Source organism: Periplaneta americana, chromosome 3 (assembly GCF_040183065.1).
Source record: "Periplaneta americana isolate PAMFEO1 chromosome 3, P.americana_PAMFEO1_priV1, whole genome shotgun sequence".
Taxonomy (NCBI): Eukaryota; Metazoa; Arthropoda; class Insecta; order Blattodea; family Blattidae; genus Periplaneta; species Periplaneta americana.
Window position 1 is genome coordinate 184,670,549 of NC_091119.1, and position 23,532 is coordinate 184,694,080.

The 23,532-nt window shown below is 34.8% G+C and overlaps 1 protein-coding gene across 4 annotated transcripts in view; it reads left to right on the forward strand.

Annotated features, from left to right (window-relative positions):
* The window catches only part of LOC138696913 (uncharacterized), a 2,004,918-nt gene that overhangs the window by 905,331 nt on the left and 1,076,055 nt on the right, over positions 1–23,532 (forward strand). The gene's annotated exons all lie outside the window — the stretch shown is intronic.

The window sequence follows — 23,532 nt, forward strand, 5'->3', positions numbered from 1 at the left end:
ATTACTGACCAAGTGCCTAGTAAGTTTGCGTTTGAATTGAATTTTATTTCGACAGTCCCTGATGCTAGCAGGTAACGAATTCCAGAGTCTTGGCAGAGCTATTGTGAAAGAGAATGAGTATGAGGAGGTGCGATGGGATGATATTGTTAATATTGTTTCATGGCGAGAGCGTGTGTTCAGATTGTGGTGGGAAGAAAGGTAAGTGAAGCGAGACGACAGGTACGAAGGAATAGAAGAGTTCAAGATTTCGAAGAGAAGGAGAAGTGAATGTAAATTTCTTTTCTTATCTAGTTTAAGCCAACCTATTGCTTCCAGGGATGGGATAATGTGATCATATTTACGAACATTGCTTACAAAACGTACACACAAATTATGAGCACGTTGAAGTTTCGTTTTGTTGTCGCTGGAGAGGTCAGTCAGTAAAATGTCAGCATAGTCAAAATAGGGAAATACAAGGGCCTGCACAAGGGACTTTTTTAAATTGACTAAGCATATTGGGAATTAGCCACCGGCGTGGCGCAGTCGGTTAAGGCGCTTGCCTGCTGATCTGAAGTTGCGTTCGGGCGCGGGTTCGATCCCCGCTTGGGCTGATTACCTGGTTGTGTTTTTTCCGAGGTTTTCCCCAACCGTAGTGTGAATACAAGGTAATCTATGGCGAATCCTCGGCCTCATCTCGCCAAATATCATCTCGCTATCACCAATCTCATCGACGCTAAGTAACCTAGTAGTTGATACAGCGTCGTTAAATAACCAACTAAAAAATAAATATTGGGAATTCAGTCAATGGCTTTCCCAAAATGCGCTATGAAAAATTTAATGTATAATAATTTTTATATTGAAGAGGAAGGGAAAAAGAACGATTTTTTATATATATTTTTTTGTTTGAAATGTCTCTAAGAATAACCCTCTGAAATGAATGAGATTACTTTCGGTTCACTCTGTACTTCATGAATGAAAAATTGTTTGTTCTAATGTATAGTGCATTGTCACGAACAAAAGTGAGTGGAAGTCTACTGTATAATAACGTTCTAACTTTGATGTCCCTTCAGCATGTGTTATCTCTTTATTGTACGCAACACAAATTGAATGATGAATTTGCAAAACGACTTAAGTCCACATTTTGGGTGTTCTGAGTTGAGAGCATGATTATGTTACTGTGTGCAAGGGGTATGGCAGAATGACTTGAATCCACAACTTTTATATAGTTTTTCTTAGCAGCAGAATATTTGGTTAAGGGGTAAAACGACTTTAGTCCAGGACTTAAGTTGTTTTGCCTGTCAAGTACTGAAGAAACTTAAATAATATGTAATTTTAATCATACAATCAGCTGACAAAATGTTTTTTGTCTGTTTTCATTGGTATTTCTTTAGTTGAGAAAATTTATTACGTTTGAAGAACAGAGCACGAAAATGAAAAGCAATATGCTGAGTAATCGTGCTAAACTTGTAGCTGAAGTAAAAAGTATTGCAAAAGTTAAGCATAGAGAGAGAGAGAGAGAGAGAGAGAGAGAGAGAGAGGATATTCTTGCTGTCACGTTTGACTACATGAAAAATGTATGCTTGCCAGTTCAGGATATGTACTACTATCGCCAGCTTACCGTCCCAGCTTTCTTTGTGCACAACATTAAAACTAGTGAAATGTCCTTTTGTGCGAGATCGTGCGTATTTGCTTGGTTTCCGCACAAAACCAACCCGCGGAAAGTCTAAAATTCCACATTCAGTATTCCCAACCGAACACACATAACAATTTCCCTCTTCTTACCGCTTAAGTGACATATTCATTTTACTTGCTTTAGGCTTTTAACATATTATTTTTAGAGACGTTCAATATAGTAATAATTATAAATTGGAAACTTACCACTGCAATTTCACCTAAATTGCACTGTTAATTATTGTTTTTAAATATTTTCAAAAATTAAGTAAACTCTACTACTCCACTAAAGTTACTGCATTTCGTGATGCATGTAACATTAAGGAAGCCGTTTGTTTTAAGTTCGCATTTATAGACTGGGGGGGGGGGGGAAAGACAGACGTATATCACGGCCTGCTGGAGTATAGTAAACACAGAAAACATTTTAAAGCAACAATGTTGAAGATAGATATTTTTGTTTTGTAAATTTGCCGTCATTGAATAGAAACCAAGATGGAGATTTCAATGCAACTAATTAGAAATTCCTCTTTCAGGTATGTAATAAACGATCTTCGCACAAAATAATGTGCAATACACGAGCGGTATGTTTTCTTTCAATTCTCGGAAATTAATAAAGCTCAACTACGTTTCCCTTTTTCAAACTTTTCCTCGAACATGAAAACTTCAACATACCGCTCTTGTAACGCATATTATTTTTTTCTACCATGAGGGACAGGCCAAGAAATGTCTTAATGAAGTATGTAATTTTCTCCTGCACACTACTTCAATAAATGTGCCCCATCCAGTATATTAAAGAACTGTGTTTGTTTTGGAGAAAGTTTTCCTGGACAAAATAAGAACACACTAATCAAATTCTTAATGGCAATAAGTGCTGAGAAACATTTCTTCAACATCACACTTTTCTCTATCAGCGGTCTATGCTCTTGTGATTAACAAATTGTTCAAAATAATGTTGTTCAGCATTGCAATAAGGTTATTTTATGATTTTGGTATAAATACATTTAGTTAAACACATTTATGTGTCGGTAACCTAATAATTATGATGCAGGATTGAAGTTAATTTGCAGAACAACTAAAGTCCGGAAGATAATTATTTTTACGACCTGAAGAAGAATACAAAAGTATGAATTTTTATACTAGAACTGTTTCTCTTATATATAAAAAATTATATTGTAACAATATATATTGTTCAGCGAGGCCAAAAACAGTTTTGTTTAATTTTCTCAAAACTACTTCTAGGGACTTAAGTCGTTTTGAAAATTCACCATTCAATTCTTCTTAAACTCGATCTAGGGGAAATGTACACACTGTTGCGTTGGTAGTCGCGTATAACGGTAAAACATCGATGGTACTCGACGTGATGAGAAGCGTGTTTCCTGGACAACGCTCTGTATTATCAGTCCTTCAGAGAGGGAAAGTGTATTAGCAGTTTAATATAACATCATTTTAGGAGCGTTGACTTCTGAAAGTCAGAACTTCAACATTCAGGTTATATTATTGATTTAGATTAATAATTTCATTACTGAAATATAATAATATATAGACGTGTATACTTTAAAGTCAGGCTACTATCACTTGTCCGACTTCTATATGATTGGAATAAATCTACATTATAAAGTTAATGTATGCATAATTTCGTACCCTAGCGAATTCAGAATTCTGTCCCTGGGATGAAATTGGGCGTTATTTAATTTTCATAATACTGACGTAATTTAATTTACATGTGAAAATGAAATATCCAATGCATTTCTTTCACCTCATTCAATAGCCAAAATGTAACCACAATAAATACCTGATTGTCCGGAATAATGTAGGGGGTGAGACAAATGGATGGATTGTAGTAAAATACAAATGATCCAATTTGATGTTACTGCTGCTACTACTACTTATTATTATTATTATTATTATTATTATTATTATTATTATTATTATACTTCACATATATTTTGTGGAGAATCCTTGAAGTTTTCGTAATATAAATATTTTGTGTCCCGACCACTATATGAGACATAGGCCAGTTTTACACTAATCCTAAACATATTTAGTATAAGTTGTTGCTTGTGGGCCATCCCAAACCCCGGCCTCCACCCGTAAGAGCGCCAGTCCTTATATACCCGTCAGTCAAGGCCTAATGACAAATAAAAGCAATTGACAATATATATCTCAGTCATGACAACTTAATAAAATATCCTATCAAATGAATAATAGATCTTGCTACATACAATATAATTATATTATATTATATTATATTATATTATATTATATTATATTATATTATATTATATTATATTATATTATATTATATTATATTATACAGATTGGTTTATTTAGAACTGACACATTTCTTTCTTTAATTATTCCGTTGGAAATTCATTCAATGACCCAATATTAGCACCAAATTAAGCAGAATGTTCTGGAGTTTCGATTCCTTGTCACTAGATGCGCAGATGTTTATGTTTTATTCCTATTGTTGGCAGCTGTTTTCGACATTTTGTGTCAACGTGAAAATGCAGTACACATTAAATCAACGACTCTTCCTTGTGAAGCAATACTGGATTACGAATTCAATTACAGCTACTCAAAGGGCATACCAGAGAGAATTTGGTGTTCACAATCCTCCCAAAAGAAACACAATACTGGTACCGACTGATTTTCATGGAGTTTGTTGAGGAACTGGACGATGTAGAGCTAAGTCAAGGATATTTTCAGCAAGATGGCGCTACATGCCATATATCAAATGAATCCATGGAACTAATTGCAAGTTTCTTTGACGACCGAATAATTTCCAGGAACTGTGGCCACTGAGATCTCCGGATTTGACAACGCCGGACTTCTTTCTATGGGGTTACTTAAAAGACATGGTTTACGCCACACGTCCCCAGACATTGGACGATCTGAAGCACAACATCACACAGGAGATTCAAGCTATTGACAACAGAGTCCTCCAACTAGTGGCCAGTAACATGGAACGACGTGTTGAATTGTGCCTTATGCAGGATGGAGGACATTTTCAGCATTTGCTATAGTGGTAAATAATCTCCCAAAATTCCTCTACATTTTAGGTATAATAAGTTGTCGCTAACACAATTCGTTTCGAAACAATTAATGAAAGAAATGTGTTAGTTCTATATAAATCACTCTATTATATTATATTATATTATATTATATTATATTATATTATATTATATTATATTATATTATATTATATTATATTATTACGCATTTGAGCGAGTACTGACGACTACTGCAAAATACGATAATTTGGTCCAGGGAGCATTCTCTTTTGGCACAAGGATGATTTATGTAACATGTTTCTAAATTAGTCTTTTAAATACCGGTACATTCTTTAATAAAGCACCGAAAACAAATGTGAATATAGGATCTGGAGTGAGTACGAAATTATTATTATTTTGTATTTTTTGGCGCATCGTTTTTACGTAAATAACGACAAATAAAAACTAACATGCCACATAACATTATTTTAAGAAATATAGAAAACAAGCATGAATAATATTCACCATACTTAATGATCTTGGGATAGAAAAAAAACGTATGGAATAGAAATTACATACAAATGTGCGTGTAATAAACAATAAGCAAACCATCTTCGATTAATCATTTCAAAACAACGTGAATATAGCGTGGATTGTGTAGGAAAATAATTTCTTATATGTTGCTCCCAATGTGAATCATTGTTAACTTATGAAAACAACTGAAAATTAACATGGCATATAAACACTATTTGAAGAAAGATAGGAGATATTAAATAATATTTATTGTTCTTAATGATCTTTGGATGGAAAATAACAATGAAATATGTATAAAATAGAAATTACATACAGGTGAGCGTATACGAAAACAGTAAGTAAAATCATTTTTGATTAATACGAGTAAGCTTAAATTACTCCAGGTTTAGTGTAAGAGTGGCCTATATTTAACGATGTCTCCCAGCAAATTACTTAATTTAAAAACAAAAAAATCTTGTTAGAAGATTGAATTTGTGTATAAAATATAAAATACGATAATTTGGTCCAGGAAGTATCCGTTTTTTGCTGCAAAGATAATAAAATTTGTTTGGAGTGTTTTTTAATTGAAATTATGAAATGGCGTTCCTGTGCTTAACAATTAATAATAGTACATTATGCAACGAGCCTATAATGAAGGTAATTAAGAAGTGAGTACGGATATTTATGAAACGAGCGCAAGCGAGTTTCATAATTTTCATACGAGCTTCTTAATTACCATTATAGGCGAGTTTCATACGACTTTTTATGCTCGACCATATTTCTAACTTGATATTATTAATTTTTCAGCAATGTCCCGTATGTTGTGAGATGTGCGCAGATGCGAAAGTATTGATTTTTTTCCGAGGAACAGATGTCCACATTGACCTTGCTAGGCCATAAGAACCTACAGAGATAACATTGAAATTAAATTAGACATTGAAAAACGAGATGACAAATTGAATTTATTTGAATATTATTTACAATTAACGCTAATTATTATAGTAACAGAACATAACCTTCTGCGACAGTATTGGATTTCCAGCCTCCGTGACTTTTCTCTAATTCTCTTTCGATTGCATATCCGAGAATAATCGATACTTGCGGTTTTATAACGGTAGAAAGCTGACCTGTCATTGGCTGAACAGTTGTAACCTAAGTCGTCACTGGCTGAAAGACCTGACCTTTAATGAGTAGGTGTACTTTAATGACATGCATTAAAGGTCTGCTACCAGGTGTATAATTACTACATTTCGGCATGGTCGAGCATAAAAAATCAAAATATATTTTAAGTTGTAAAGGTGTATGTAACTCCTTAAGTATATTTACATTTTGTATACATTCATTCGGAACTATCTAACAGTTAAGGGTCTCTACCACTTTGAGGAGGCTATGCACAGATAGAGATAACTTCTTCGTCTTATAGTTTTGGGCCATCGGCTCTCTGTAAGTGTAAATCCTTGGGTCGCTTGAGACCAGCAGCCGAAGTTGCACATCTCTCATAGTGTCATCTCTTGAGCACTATCGAGAATGGTGCTCTCGGTACTCCTTTATGTGCTTGTTTCTCGTCTCTTCCGACAGCGGCCCATTCGGTAAAAGACTGTGAAGAATGGTAGAGGGCCCATGAGCCACAATTTTATGTAACGTGACTGGCCTGCTTTGTTTCCCCCTCCAGTTCTGCTGATGTTTCCTCCTTAAGGAAAGTTAAGAGATGCTTCCTTTTGACAGTTCTGTCTCCTTTCACGTCCTGTAGCAGCTTGATTCTTGTAGTTTTATAAGAAATATCTGTAAAATATATGAAAAACTGTAGACCTATAGAGTATGTAAACTGCGTGCGCGATGACTAGACCTCGGGAATAATCTATTCTCTCGAAAACTAGCAAATACAAATAAGTTTTGTGTACTGATTCTAAAACAGGAGGAATTGAACTACTTTTGGAAAGAGAAACCGGAGCGACATAGGGTGACAGTCAAATTACATCTCTAATAGAAATAATAATTACATGAACGACAAATTCAGACTATAGGAGAGTCACCATTTTCCGTGTCAAATGGTGTACAAACTGGAGAGAGTTCGGGTTATTTGTAAATTTACTGAATGTATTAAATGATTTGTTATAATAATTATATTGATTTATAGGACAACAATAAACATTTTAAAATGCAATCAGCTTGGTTCTTGTGGCCAAAGAATGTAGAATAATACAAAGAATTGATAATTAATGTTGTAAATAATGTTTATGTAATAATAAAAAATGAAATTATTATTGCGTGTATCTCTTTCAGTTACAAAAGAAATAGGTTTATTAAATTGTATTTGAAGGTCCAGACCCATTAATTTTCTGGTTTCCTTTGAAAATACAGAATCAATGTTAGGGGTATTACAGAAATTTTAAAATGCAATCAGCTTCTTTCTTGGAGCAAAAAAAATAGAATAATACAAAAAATTGATAAATGATGTTATTAATTATGTTAATATAATAATAAAAATTAAATTATGATTATTTTTTCAATTAAAATTAAATAGGTTTGTTGAGTTGTATTTGAAGGTCCAACCTTTAATTTTTCCGATTTTATTTGAAATTATGGAATCAATGTTAGGGATAAATCTACTGAATGTAGTAAAAATTATTTGTGATGAAAATTTTATTGGTTCATGAGAAAAAATTAAATGTTAAAATGCAATCAGCTTGTTTCTTACAGTCTAAAATTGTAGAATAATGCAAAAAGTTGATAAATAATGTCATAATTATATTAATGTAATAATAAAAAATGAAATTGTGTTATGAGTAACTCTTCCAATTAAAATAAAATAAGTTTGTTAACTCGTCTTTGAAGGTCCAGAACCGTTAATTTTCTGGTTTTCTTTGAAATTATAGAATCATTGTAAGGGTAATGTTACTTACGTATGGCTTTTAAGAAACCAGGGGTTCATTGCCGCCCTCACATAAGCCCGCCATAGGGCCCTGTACTGAGCAAGATTAATCCAGTCTCTACAATCATATTCCACCTCCCTCAAATCCATTTTAAAATTATCCTCCCATCAACGTCTCGACCCCACCAAAGGTATTTTTTCCTCCGGTCTCCCAACTAACACTCTATATGCATTTCTGGATTCGCCCATACGTGCCACATGCCCTGTTCATCTCAAACGTCTGGATTTAATGTTCTTAGTTTTGTCAGGTGAAAAATACAATGCGTACATTTATACGTTGTGTAACTTTCTCCTTTCTCCTGTAACGTCATCCCTCTTAGCCCCAAATATTTTCCTAACAACCTTATTCTCAAACATCCTTAATCTCTGTAATAATAAAAAAAATCAAATTGTTATCAGTATCTCTTCCAATTAAAATGAAATAGGTTTGTTAAGTCGTATTTCATGGTCCAGAACCGTTAGTTTTCTGGTTTTCTTTGAAATTATAGAATCAATATTCGGGATAATGCGACTTACATACTTACGGTTTTTGTAGAACCCGGAGGTTCATTACCGCCCTCACATAAGCCCGCCATCGGTGCCTATTTTGTTTGATCAAGATTAATCCAGTCTCTACCATCATATCCCACTTTCCTCAAATCCATTTTAAAATTATCCTCCCATCAACGTCTCGGCCTCCCCAAAGGTGTTTTACCCTCCGGTCTCCCAACTAACACTCTACATGCATTTCTGGTTTCTCCTATGCGTGCTACATGCCCTGTCCATCTCAAATGTCTGGATTTAATGTTCCTAATTATGTCAGGTGAAGAATACAATGCATGCAGTTCTGCGTTGTGTAACTTTCTCCATTCTCCTGTAATTATTGTGTGTTTTCGTAACAAGTTGTTTTTTACGATGATGGGTAATGTTACTTACTTTAAGCTTTGGAATTGAAGACGTTATTACAAAAACAGCCCTAATCATTTTTAATTAAATTCAATTTAGGACACATTTGCTACTACCTTAAAAGTTTATAGACTCCATGTCTATTAAGTACAATAGACAAAAGGATAAAACACCAGTCTGTCGGAAATAACTGACATGTGTTATTCTTTTATTTTTTTATTGTTCTCCTGAAAAATAGCAATTTTGGCAAGGGTTGTTTTTCTAATAATGTCTTCAATTGAATTTTGACAACATTAATGAAATTGTGGGACGAGAACGTGTAAGGTTTCTTCTAACGTCTAGAGTTTCAAAACCAATAGTACTTTCTTACAAATCACAGAAAAAATACAGCCAATGAAACGTGTTAATGTAATTCACTATTGGCTTTGAATTACAAAACATTAGGGAAATCTGGACGTTGAATCGAATTTACTTCGAAGGGCTATCGTATCCTAGCATTTCAATACCGAATGACCTAGGAAATATGGCTTCTGATTTATGGGGATAAGGAGTCCAGCAAGCTCTGGCCAGGGGCCAGGAACAGCCAAGTAGTGTATCTACCCTGCTAGGCAACTTATCGTACTCCTGAGACGAGCGAATAGCCTAAACACGGCCTCACAGGCGCTAGCGTCAACACTCCATTGTTCCCGTTCCCCATAGTTACAGTATTCCTGGCTCAGAGCAACTTGCATTCCGAAGGGACCATCATTCTTGTTTTTCTGCAGAAAAGTGGTCTTGCTGAGTGCCATTACCTAACCTAATATATATTTTTGGAGGTCGCTTTTTAAGGTGGGGCTGGAGAGAAAAAGTAGGTCATTTCCTTCGCGAAAGTTGAGTGCGCCATTACGTTTGAATTATCACATTAGATTCTGTGTTTACAACTTAATTCATACCACTTTTATTGACTGAATTACTTTGTAGTTCTTTTTGGCTCTGTTCCCATAGTGATCCCAACCTAATTGAGTTTCCATCGCTCGAGAAAGTTAAGGCAGCTTTATTATTATTCGGGAATCGTGACTCCAAAATCTAATTTAAAAAAATGTGGAACAGTTTACTTATTGATTACACAAAATGTAAAAAGGCACTATTGAGATACTCATTATTTCGATTATTTCGTTTGTATGACGTCATTCCATTTACGGCCAATGAAGTGTAATGAGATTTTAAATTCCAACCAATCACAGTCATACATCGCGATAATTTCTGCAGCTCGATTATATCACTATCAATTTATCGCATGGTCGTTCTTTTGTTTAGTCAGTGTCGCCAACTGTTTTCACGTAAGTCGATTTGTAATCAGAAATTTATAACAAGAATTCTTTAATGAAAAATTAATTTTGACATTACATAAAGATTAATTTTTGGTCCTACAGAATTTATCTGTTATGGTAACAATGGTTATTAGAAACCAAGAACCCGGGTTCGATCCCCAACGCCGGAGCGAATTTTTCTCCTCTAATAACCATTGTTAATTTTGACAGCTCTTTAAAGCTCTTACAGTCTTAATTAATTTTTTTAAACATAGTTGTAATCAGAATTGAAGTAAATCCATTTGGTGTATGAAAATATACTTTCTAAAGAAGTAAAAATAGACAATAATTTTTTTTTCCGAATATGTTCATGATTTTCAATGGAGTCTCCCCTTAAGCCACATCTCCTTAATAAAACCCTAATATCCGTATTTCAAAATGTTCTATAGATAATTCCCTATTTTCTGTTTAATTATTGCACGATTTTACTGAATCACCCTGTATCAATCAATCAATCAATCAATCAATCAATCAATCAGTCAATCTTCTTAATGTATCCAGCTGTTTGCTGACAACATAAAATCCACTATAGTCCACTGTAGTCTATTCAGGTTTTGTTTTTTCACGAGAAATGAGGGGTATTTTGATCGGTGTTCATTACAGATGCCCGTTGCTAGTAGCCAGAGTTGGGGTGTAGTCAATATATACTGCAGGGCTGTGTCTTCTGCAACTGGTACTGATGATTTTAATTTACTTCTTTTGTGGTTTACGGATGGACAGTATAGAAGAATGTGTTCCAGATCTTCATCATGATTATTACACCACAGACAAGTAGGATTATCAGAAATGTGAAATCGGTGTAGGTAGGATTGTGTGACAATGTGACCTGTTCAAACATTTTTAACAAGAGCCAGAATATGTCTGGGCAAGTTTTTGTACATTTCCAGGTCATTTGGTTTGCTTTGTACAGACTGTAAAATTTTTTCTTTGTCAATTGTTGATCCATGGGTTTATAAAATGAGACTTTACTGAAGCATAACCACTGGATAGAGATATCACTTGAAGAGGTCTCGGTTGCAAATATGTTGCCTGTTTTGTAATATTATCGACTTTCTCGTTTCCAGTTCCACAATGACTAGTTATCCATTGAAATGTTATTTCCTTTTGGATTTTTTTTTAGTTTACTTAGTTGTTTCTTAATTGGAATAATTTTATGTGCGTATAGGTTTGGTACATACTTAATAATCACCCTGTATATTGTTACAAGAAATTAATGAATGCAATCGGCTCATTGGTACAGTTCTATGGTTCTGAATCAGTTATAACCCATCGAAATAAGCAACACAAATCAATTAAAAATTTCGTATACTCATTACTGCTACATTCCCAAATAACTATTGCTGTTAATACTCCTAAATACAGTTCCGAGAATTAGTCTAAAAGCTATGTAATGAATGATCAGATTTACACCTGCATTTCCTGATGCACAAATTCCTTCCAGTGCGATGTGCTATGTTTGTAGCTATTTAAGTTTATTTAACCATGGAGTGGGAGCGCATTCCTCCGTCCCACATTAACACGAGCCAAGAAATGGAACTGCAAACACAGTAATTTAATTCTAACGGGTCTATACATTGTTTTTAAAGTGGTTTTATTGCGTACTGCGTGCTAGTAATTCTCTGAAAACTACACCCACTCACCTATACCATCTTTCTGTACTCCCCACTACAGTAGCTTTTAACGCGTATAATACCTTCTCACTTTTTTCCAACCTGTTTCTACTTATAGTCTATTTTTTTGTGTAACAGTAAAAAAATTCTGTAGGAAAAACCTTAATTTGATTCCAGATTTTTATGTTATTGTGTATCATGTAAATAAATGTTGCGTATAGGATGAAACGACTGAGCAAATGTATGTTTGTAACTGGAAAAACAAACATTATTTTAAAATTACAAGAATATAAAATATTAAACTGCAGTACTAAATTAAAAATACAATGTGTCCCTAAATGATTATTGGGGTTTTACAGTTGTTTAAATTTTCTTATTACTTACTTACTGGCTTTTAAGGAACCCGGAGTTTCATTGCCGCCCTCACATAAGCCCGCCCTTGGTCCTTATCCTGAGCAAGATTAATCCATTCTCTATCATCATATCCCACCTCCCTTAAATCCATTTTGATATTATCTTCCCATCTACGTCTCGGCCTGCCTAAAGGTATATTTCCATCCGACCTCCCAACTAACACTCTATATGCATTTCTGGATTCGCCTATACATGCTACATGCCCTGCCCATCTCAAACGTCTGGATTTCATTTTCCTAATTATGTCGCGTGAAGAATACAATGCGTGTAGTTCTGTGTTGTGTAACTTTCTCCATTCTCCTGTCACTTCATCCCTCTTAGCACCAAATATTTTCCTAAGCACCTTATTCTCAAACACCCTTAATCTCTGTTCCTCTCTCAAAGTGAGAGTCCAAGTTTCACAACCATACAGAACAACTTGTAATATAACTGTTTTATAAATTCTAACTTTCAGATTTTTTGACAGCAGACTGGATGATAAAAGTTTCTCAACCGAATAATAACAGGCATTTCCCATATTTATTCTGTGTTTAATTTCCTCCCGAGTATCATTTATATTTGTTACTGTTGCTCCCAGATATTTGAACTTCTCCATCTCTTCAAAAGATAAATTTCCAATTTTTATATTTCCATTTCGTACAATATTCTCGTCACGAGACATAATCATATACTTTGTCTTTTCGGGATTTACTTCCAAACTTATCTCTTTACTTGCTTCCAGTAAAATTTCCGTGTTTTCCCTAATCGTTTGTGGATTTTCTCCTAACATATTCACGTCATCCGCATAGACAAGCAGCTGATGTAACCCGTTCAATTCCAAACACTCTCTGTTATCCTGGACTTTCCTAATGGCATACTCTAGAGCAATGTTACAATGTAAAGGTGATAGTGTATCTCCTTGCTTTAGCCCACAGTGAATTGGAAACGCATCTGACAGAAACTGACCTATACGGACTCTGCTGTACGTTTCACTGAGACACATTTTAATTAATCGAACTAGTTTCTTGAGAATACCAAAGTCATCAATAAGGATATCATATAAAACTTCTCTTTTAACCGAGTCATATGCCTTTTTAAAATCTATGAATAACTGATGCACTGTACCCTTACACTCCCATTTTTCTCTCCATTATCTGTCGAATACAATTTTTCTTATTTCCTATATATATATATATATGTATATATATGTATATGTATGTATATATATGTATATGTATGTATATATATGTATATGTATGTATATATATGTATATGTATGTATATATATGTATATGTATGTATGTATATGTATATGTATGTATATATATGTATATGTATGTATATATATATATATATATATATAAACCTTACATGAGATTAAAGAGGAACTGTCAGAGTTTTCATACTGTACTTTATGTGTTCAATGTGGCCACCATTCGTCACACGGCACACATTTAGCCCTCAGTTGAATTCGTTGCAAACGTTGGTTAGCATGTCAAGAGTGATAGACTCAACACCAGCAACAATCCTTCCCAAATTTGGCAAGTCGACAGATAGCGGTGACACGTACACACGGTCCTTCACATAACCCCACAGAAAGAAATCATATGGTGTGAGATCGGGAGACTGTGGAGGCCATCGGGAGAAAAACATGTCATTCGGATCTGCACTTCCTATCCATCGTTAGGGAGCAACATCGTTCAACCAATTCCGCACATTATGAAGAAAATGAGGAGCACAGTCTTCTTGGCAAATGAAGTCTTGGGGTTCGAACTCATTCAACTGAGAGGAAAGATAATTCTGCAGCATATCCAGGTATTAAATACTTGACACTGTTTTTTCGTTGAAAAAGAACGTCCCGTAGAATTTTCGTTGGGACATGGCACAGAAGACAACCTTTGGGGAATGCCTTTCATGTTGCACTATTGCACGTGGATTCTCAGTTTCCCAGATATGCACATTATGTCTATTCACCTTGCCACTGAAATGAAAACTTGCTTCACAGCTGAACATATAACTGAACTGATCGTGATAATTTTTCAGTACATGTTGCATTTTCTGTGTGTGCCACTAGGTCTGTAGGCTTTAGGAATTGCAGTAACTGCAAACGGTAAGGTCGGATATGCAGCCGCTTTCGTAGCACTCTCCATATTGTCGTAAGAGGCATTCCTAGTTTACGGCTGGCACGCCACACAGATTTCTGAGGACTACGTACGAAAGCTGCTCTGACATTCTCGACTCTTTCGTTTGACTCTCGTGGACGTCCTGAACTCTTCTCTTTACAGATGCATCCATTTGTTTCAAAGTGTATATATATCGACGAATTTTGTCAACGGGTGGAGGATGAATTCGAGTTGTTTTTCCTCAAAAATCGTGTCCCTTACACATCTAAAATTGTTCAAGGTGGGAGGTTTTGAAATGAACAAATGATATATACAGTGTTACTATAAATGATCTTTCCGATTACAAACTTCAATAACTATCGTTAGGAGACACTCTGAAACATGATATTGGTATCAATGGAAAGAGAAACTAGGATATTTTTGTTATGTTGGTGAACTTGTCTCATATTTATTAATTTCGTTGCTAGGAGACGATATAACAGAAAAATGGCTGCAAAGGAAGACAGGAGGACATTTTGTGTGCTAGTCTTTTCTCACTGTAAAACACAATTTTAGAAGAATATGAGTGAACAAGTCGACAGTCACAGGTAATTCGTACCTAGACATGTTACAGTTAGGGCGTCTTCCACAACTGGAACAGGACATCGAAGGTCTCATTTTTCAGCAGGATGAGGCACCACCCCATTACCACTCAGATGTCAGAAACGAACTGAATACAAGACTTCCAAGGAGATGGATTGGACGTGCTGGCCGTGAAGATTTAGAATGTTTGCATTGGCCTCCACGTTCCCCCGACCTCGTAATTTTTTTCTGTGGGGTTTTATAAAACAACTATCAGCCACCATTACCACATACCATTGAGGATCTTCGTGTCCGCATCACAGAGGCCATTGCACTGGTGGATGGTCCAATGCTACAACGTGTATGGCAGGAAATTGACTACAGACTTGATGTGTGTCGTGTGACACAAGGAGCTCACATTGAGCACATGTGACTTACTTACGGTTGTGAACCAAATGTCTCTCTTTCTGTTTCATGTTTCATATTTTCCAGTGACTATTACACTTTTACTACGTCACACTACTTTTGACCAATAAAACGGTACGAAAGGACGTCTTTCAACCAATCATGGCTGCTTATCGCACAATTTTATCGCGTCCCTAGCATTTGTTTAATTTTATCGCGTCGCTAGTATTTGTTTATTTTTATCACTACCCTAGCATTTGTTTGTTTGTTTGCCAACATTTCAAACTGCACTGGTCTGAACGTCAAAACACAGAAAATTGCAAACCACTCCAGTCGATGCACAGCACTTTCAAATATGACTCGCATTGGCATTCAAGAACAAGAATTAATAAAGATCACTGGTCATATATGAAAAGCACCATTCGGAATTCCTGAATAAGTTGAGGGATACACCATGTACATATACGAGTTCACTTCTTTTACGCACATGTCCAATATAACATCAACTGAACCACCAACCACTAAAACATTCAAATTTGAACATTGTACTTTCAATAATTGTTTCTTTTAAAATTATTCATGTTTACTTTTTATTTTATCATCGTTAATTAAAAGTTTCTTGTTTATTTCATCATCCCAAATCAAAACTTTTCTAACACCTGTATATACAATTTAGGTTATGTTTGTTATAGCTTCTGCTATGTGATATTATGGATAGTCACATATCAGAGATTGTTTAATACTAAGATTTATTGAAAATCATCTGTCAAGTGACGTTGATTACTGGGATCCGGATGATTGAAGTGGAATGCAAATGTTTTAATAAAAATGAAACTGAATCAACAAAGCGTTCTTGACTAGTATTCGTCTACAGATTCAATGAAGATCCCATAGTTGGCACAACTGATGACAAGAAAACATAATCATAAAACACTACTGCCATCTAGCGTAATGGTGAGATGGTACAATAATACATTTTAAGACAGTTGTATTTTCGTAAGCCAATTAATATTTTATTGTATTGGAGTACTTCGTTACTTCTAATCTTTATATACTTTCTTCTAATCATGTAATAGTCAATTAAATCCCACTCGAGTTTTGATTTTCTCTAGATAAATCAAAACCTCTAGTGAAATTACTGTTGAAAAAATTGTTGGAGTTTCTGTTTATACTGATACCAATTTCATGTTTTCTAATGTTTGCTGATTTAAGAGTAGGACATGTGATTTAACGAATGGATAACAAAATATATTTGAGTTTCTCTTTCCATTGATACCAATAGCATGTTTCTAAGTGTCTCCTAACGATAGTTATTCAAGTTTGTAATCGGAAAGATCATTTATAGTAACACCACAGTTTAATATATACAGTTGCGAAGCTCAATACTTAGCCTACTAAATATGCAAACATAGACAGTTGAAATATGCATCCATAGATAGTTGCTAGCCACCAGGATCGCTACTATCACCTCATCACAGACCCTTTCCCTACCAGACGATAAAATGTATTGTACTTTTGATATCGAGTTCTATTGAAAAATTAACACCTTCCTTCCACTATTGAAATACGAAATACATAAGGTTTATATATTATTTTCATAAAGTTTATATTATATTTTATAAACTCACCTTCCTGGATCTTTCGGAAGGATAACTCTGACCTCTTTTTCTTAGAATTTATAGTGCAACAAACGTCTCCTTGTCCCATATTATTAATAAATTATTGTATTTTAGCCATTTAAAGTTATTACAACCGATAACGAACATTTCACAGTTTACACAACTTTTCACAACAAAGCGAAATACGGCACAGCCAATGCTTTTTCGATCCAGACCAGGCCGTAATATATGTTCGGGTTTTCTAATTCAGTGTATGGAGCTGAGTGAATTATTATATTATAACTTTATTGCGTATCATAGCTAAGTTTTATTTAGTGTAATGTGTTCATAAGTTCCCTTTACTTCTTGTTGATCGGGTTAAGCGAGTCACATGGTGTGCCTTAGAGCCTGTATTAGATCACGATGGCAGTGACACAATCTATTGTTCCTAGTACACGCAGCGCTCCAAGCGGCTAGCAACTATCGCGAGAAATTAAAAAAATCACCCTAAGCTTTGCGACTGTATATAGCCTACAAGGCTGTGGTAACACTGTACTTATATACACATAATTTTAATCTTGTTTATACAGTATTAGCTATCGTAATGGGCACGCGTACCACAGATTGGAGGGACTCATAAATAAACCTACACACATCGCAGTGCTGTTAATAATCTCGAGGGTTCTGCAGCGTCTTTCATTACAAAGAGCTCTGATCGAGTTTCTGTAAGGGAATGAAACCGCAGTCGTGGGAAGAATTTCTGTGGAAACAATATTGTGTACAAAATCGTGATACATTGTGGATAGAGTTAGATGAAGGAAGGATGAAATCAGGCACCACGCTGCAGCTAGAATTAGTCCTATTCTTTTTCTTCTTCTTCTTTCATGAATTCATCCCTTTATGAGTTTACTACCATTTCCAAGTTTAAAAAATAAGGACTTATTAATAGAGCAAGGGAGGGTATTGTCGGATACCATTTTGATGTTTCAAAATAAAGGTAATTGAAAAAAGTTAGAACTGGAATTACTTAGTATTATAATAACCTCTTGGGGTTCCTGCAGATTGTACACAAGTATTAGGTAATTTACATAATATGTATTTGCTGTATAACTTGCAAAGAGAAAACAGAAATAATATCATCACTGACAGAATGGGAAGCTGATGTCGGATACATTAGACATTATTATGTAGGAGGTATGATAATGCATTTAAAATAATATATTGCATATCAGAAACTATTACAATAGTGTTCTGTTTAGCCAACTGATATGCAAGCCTTTTAACATCATTTCTGGTTCATTCAAAATATTTTCTCTCCATCATTAACACATAGTCAACTAGCTTCTCTTCAAGTGAAGCTGGGAGTATTGGTTTTCTTCCAAGTTTCGATTTAACGGCTTTGGTGGGCCCAGAGTTGGACCGTACATAATCAAATAATGTTGATCGAGGTACATTGAATCTTTTGGAAGCAGCAAGATAGCCCATTATTTTCTCCCGTACTGCGACAATGGCATTTACCATATCTTCAGATTTCCATTTTTTTTAGACTGAATCTCTTTTTTCTTTTACTTTAGGCATCTAAAAATATCAGAAGAAGAAACAATTCGTTACTTCATAATATTCGATTAATTAGAAAATTAATTACTTACATTAATTAAAAATATCCGTGAGTAAAAATATAGTGGTTTGTTATAGAAAACATATAAATGGGTTTAAGGCAGCTTTTATGTAGCGAGCAGCATTGAAAGACAGCCGACAATGCCCTCGGCTAGTATCCGACATTGCCCTCGGGTAGTATCCGACATTGCCCTCGGCTAGTATCCGACATTGCCCTCGGCTAGTATCCGACATTGCCCTCAGCTAGTATCCGACATTGGCCGACTCTTCACAAACAGTAAAACAAGCCAGCTGCATGAAACATGTTGTCGATATCATTTCTGCAATTAGAGAATTAAGAAGCCTTATCTATGGTACATCAAACAGCGCATACCATGTTGTGTAAATATAAGAATAAATTGTAACGAATAAATCACATTACTTACCCTCAAAAAGTTTGTTTTTTTTTTGCAGAAACGTTGAAAACACGCTATTCACACACAGTGAAGCACTCAACAGTAATGGCTATTCATGCAGATGTTCGTCTACTTGTAGAGAAAGTAATGCATTATTTTCCCATCAGATTGCACCATTCGATGGAAAAGAAATATGTTATCCGAGATTATCCGACATTACCAGACCTATCCGACAATCCCCTCCCTTACTCTATTATTTCCAAAACAAGAAGATACCACCATAGAATGGTGCAACAGGGGTAATTCAATACATAGTGTTCATGTATTAAAATGGTCCTAGAAACTGGTTAATTTAATAGAAATTTTCAAAGAAATTGCTTCACAACATAGTACCAAATATTCTAAAATATCTAAAGAATAAAATATATAGCTAATGTGTGTATATATATATATATATATATATATATATATAAGTAAGTAAGTATATATATATATATATATATATATATATATATATATATATATATACTTACTTACTTACTTACTTACTTACTGGCTTTTAAGGAACCCGGATGTTCATTGCCACCCTCACATAAGCCCGCCATTGGTCCCTATCCTGAGCAAGATTAATCCAGTCTCTATCATCATAACCCACCTCCCTCAAATCCATTTTAATATTATCTTTCCATGTACGTCTCGGCCTCCCCAAAGGTCTTTTTCCCTCCGGTCTCCCAACTAACACTCTATATGGATTTATAGTTTCGCCCATACATGCTACATGCCCTGCCCATCTCAAACATCTGGATTTAATGTTCCTAATTATGTCAGGCGAGGAATACAATGCGTGCAGCTTTGCGTTGTGTAACTTTCTCCATTCTCCTGTAACTTCATCCCTCTTAGCCCCAAATGTTTTCCTAAGAACCTTATTCTCAAACACCCTTAATCTCTGTTCCTCTCTCAAAGTGAGAGTCCAAGTTTCACAGCCATACAGAACAACCGGTAATATAACTGTTTTATAAATCCTAACTTTCAGATTTTTTGACAGCAGATTAGATCACAAAAGCTTCTCAACTGAATAATAACAGGCATTTCCCATATTTATTCTGCGTTTAATTTCCTCCCGAGTGTCATTTATATTTGTTACTGTTGCTCCAGGATATCTTAATTTTTCCACCTCTTTGGAGGATAAATCTCCAATTTTTATAGTTCCATGTCATACAATATTCTAGTCACACTTTCTGAAGTCGAAATTGCGATAGGAAATCTGAAAAAGTACAAGTCTCCAGGTATTGATCAAATTCTGTGTGTATATATATTAATAAAATTATAGAATTTTTGAAGACACAAAATCGCAAAAATATACAGGGTGATAAAAAAAAGGTATCCAATACTTTAGGCGGTGCTAGTATGTATATAAAAAAAAAAAGAAAATAATTCATAATAAACTTGGGTCCTACAAGACATACCTTCTGAGATCTGAACACTTGTTCATAGGAGGTGCTCAATGTGACGTCCATTCATGGCAATGCACTCCTCTGCCCCTCGGCGTAAGGAATCACGCACTCTTTGAAATTTGTTTCAATACGTTAATAAGAAAGTCCTGATAGCGATTCCCAGTTAATCTCTGTGGTAGTACGTATGACCCTAATAATCTATCACCAAGAACGCCTGCCCATAAGTTGAATTAGAATCGGTGCTGATGCCTTGATTCTTCAACTGCATGGGGATTTTCATCAGCCTACACATGCTGATTACGAAAATTCACAACACCATCTCTGCTGAACCCCGCTCATATCCGGAACCACACTTTTGTTTTCGGTATCCTTTGCGACGTATCACTATTCCATGCCTGGGGTGTCAACTACGGTATGATTATCTGGTAGTCTGCTGTATTGTAGGGCAGAGAAATGCATTGCCATGAAGACGTCACATTGAACACCTCCTATTTGTATTTGTATTTAATAACATTCCATGGTATTCATACATTGCTTCACAGCTAGAATATGAAACAAGTCGAAAAACTTAATACCATTATAAAGTCTTAAATTTATAGTCACAGTCTAGATGAAATATATACAGAAGAGATTTACAATATAGTCTACTAGTACAACACGAAGTTTCAGTATCAATTTCATGAAGTGTTATTGAATGTCATGAATTCACCTACAGAATAGAAGGCGTGAGAAATTAGGTACTTCTTTAATTTGGCCCTAAATAATCTTATGTTTTAAGTTTCATTTTTTATACCGATAGGGAGGCTATTAAACATTTTTACTGTCATATAACGCACTCCTTTTTGATTGCATGATAGACTTGCCGATGGAGTATGAAAGTCATTTTTTGACGTGTGTTTATGCTATGAACTGTTGAATTAGTTACAAAGTTTTCACGATTACATAAGAGGAAGATTATTAATGAAAAAAATATACTGAAAAGCCATGGGCATTATTTGTAGTTTTTTGAAAATAGTCCTACAAGATTCCCTAGATTTGGCACCTACTATTATTCTAATTACTCTTTTTTGTAATACGAATATACTGTTACTATCTAAGGAATTTCCCCAGAATATTATTCCAAAAGTCATTACCGAGTGAAAGTATCCAAAGTATATTGTTTTTAAGGTATTGATATTTACTATCTTTTGCATAGATCTAATAGCAAAACATGCTGAATTTAATTTGGAGGTAATTTCTTTAATATGATTTTTCCAATTTAACACATTATCGATTTTTAAGCCAAGAAATATGGTTGTTGTTGTTTCTAATAGGGATCTACTGTTAATTATTACGCTTGAAATTTGCGAAGTTAAATTTGGACAGGATTTAAATTGAATTATGTTAGTTTTGTTACGATTAATATTAATTTATTGACTGAGAACCAGTCACATATTTTGAAGAGAATTTCTTCTGTTGAAGATAGGACTGTATTGGAGTTATTGGCTGTAATTACTATACTTGTGTCATCTGCAAATAATATGGGATGACCTACATCTTTTATTACGGGGGGCAAGATCATTTGAGAATACTAGAAATAGTAGGGGACCTAATATTGATCCTTGAGGAATTCCATGAACAAGTGTTCGGATCTCAGAAAGTATGTGTTGTAGGACCCATGTTTATTAGACATTATGTTCTTGTTTTGATGCATACTATCACCTTATAAAATTTTGGATACTTTTTTTTTTTAACATTCTGTATATTTTGGAAGCAACAAATATGTAAACACAGTACTATTTGCAGATGATGACATCCTCATTGCAGCTACAGAAGATTCTCTACAAGAAAATATGCAGAATTATATTAAAATTTTGTTATATGTATCCTATTTTTAAAAAGGGGGACAAAACCAACTGTGGTAACTTTCGAGGAATATCACTTTTGTTGACGTCGTACAAAATTTTGTCCAATATTCTTTTGAGAAGATTAACTCCGTACGTAGATGAAATTATTGGGGATCATCAGTGCGGTTTTCGGCGTAATAGATCGACTATTGATCAGATTTTTTGTATTCGACAGATAATGGAGAAAAAATGGGAGTATAAGGGTACAGTACATCAGTTATTCATAGATTTCAAAAAGGCATATGACTCGGTTAAGAGGGAAGTATTATATGATATTCTTATTGAATTTGGTATTCCCAAGAAACTAGTTCGATTAATTAAAATGTGTCTCAGTGAAACATACAGCAGAGTCCGTATAGGTCAGTTTTTATCTGATCCTTTTCCAATTCACTGCGGGCTAAAGCAGGGAGATGCACTATCACCTTTACTTTTTAACTTCGCTCTAGAATATGCCATTAGGAAAGTTCAGGATAACAGGCAGGCTTTGGAATTGAACGGGTTACATCAGCTTCTTTTCTATGCAGATGACGTGAATATGTTAGGAGAAAATACACAAACGATTAGGGAAAACACGGAAATTCTAGTTGAAGTAAGTAAAGCGATCGGTTTGGAAGTAAATCCCGAAAAGACAAAGTATATGATTATGTCTCGTGATCAGAATATTGTTCGAAATGGAAATATAAAAATTGGAGATTTATCCTTCGAAGAGGTGGAAAAATTCAAATATCTTGGAGCAACAGTAACAAATATAAATGACACTCGAGAGGAAATTAAACGCAGAATAAATATGGGAAATGCGTGTTATTATTCGGTTGAGAAGCTCTTATCATCCAGTCTGGTGTCCAAAAATCTGAAAGTTAGAATTTATAAAACAGTTATATTACCGGTTCTTCTGTATGGTTGTGAAACTTTGACTCTCACTCTGAGAGAGGAACATAGGTTAAGGGTGTTTGAGAATAAGGTGCTTAGGAAATTATTTGGGGCTAAGCGGGATGAAGTTACAGGAGAATGGAGAAAGTTACACAACACAGAACTGCACGCATTGTATTCTTCACCTGACATAATTAGGAACTTAAAATCCAAACGTTTGAAATGGGCAGGGCATGTAGCACGTATGGGCGAATCCAGAAATGCATATAGAGTGTTAGTTGGGAGACCGGAGGGAAAA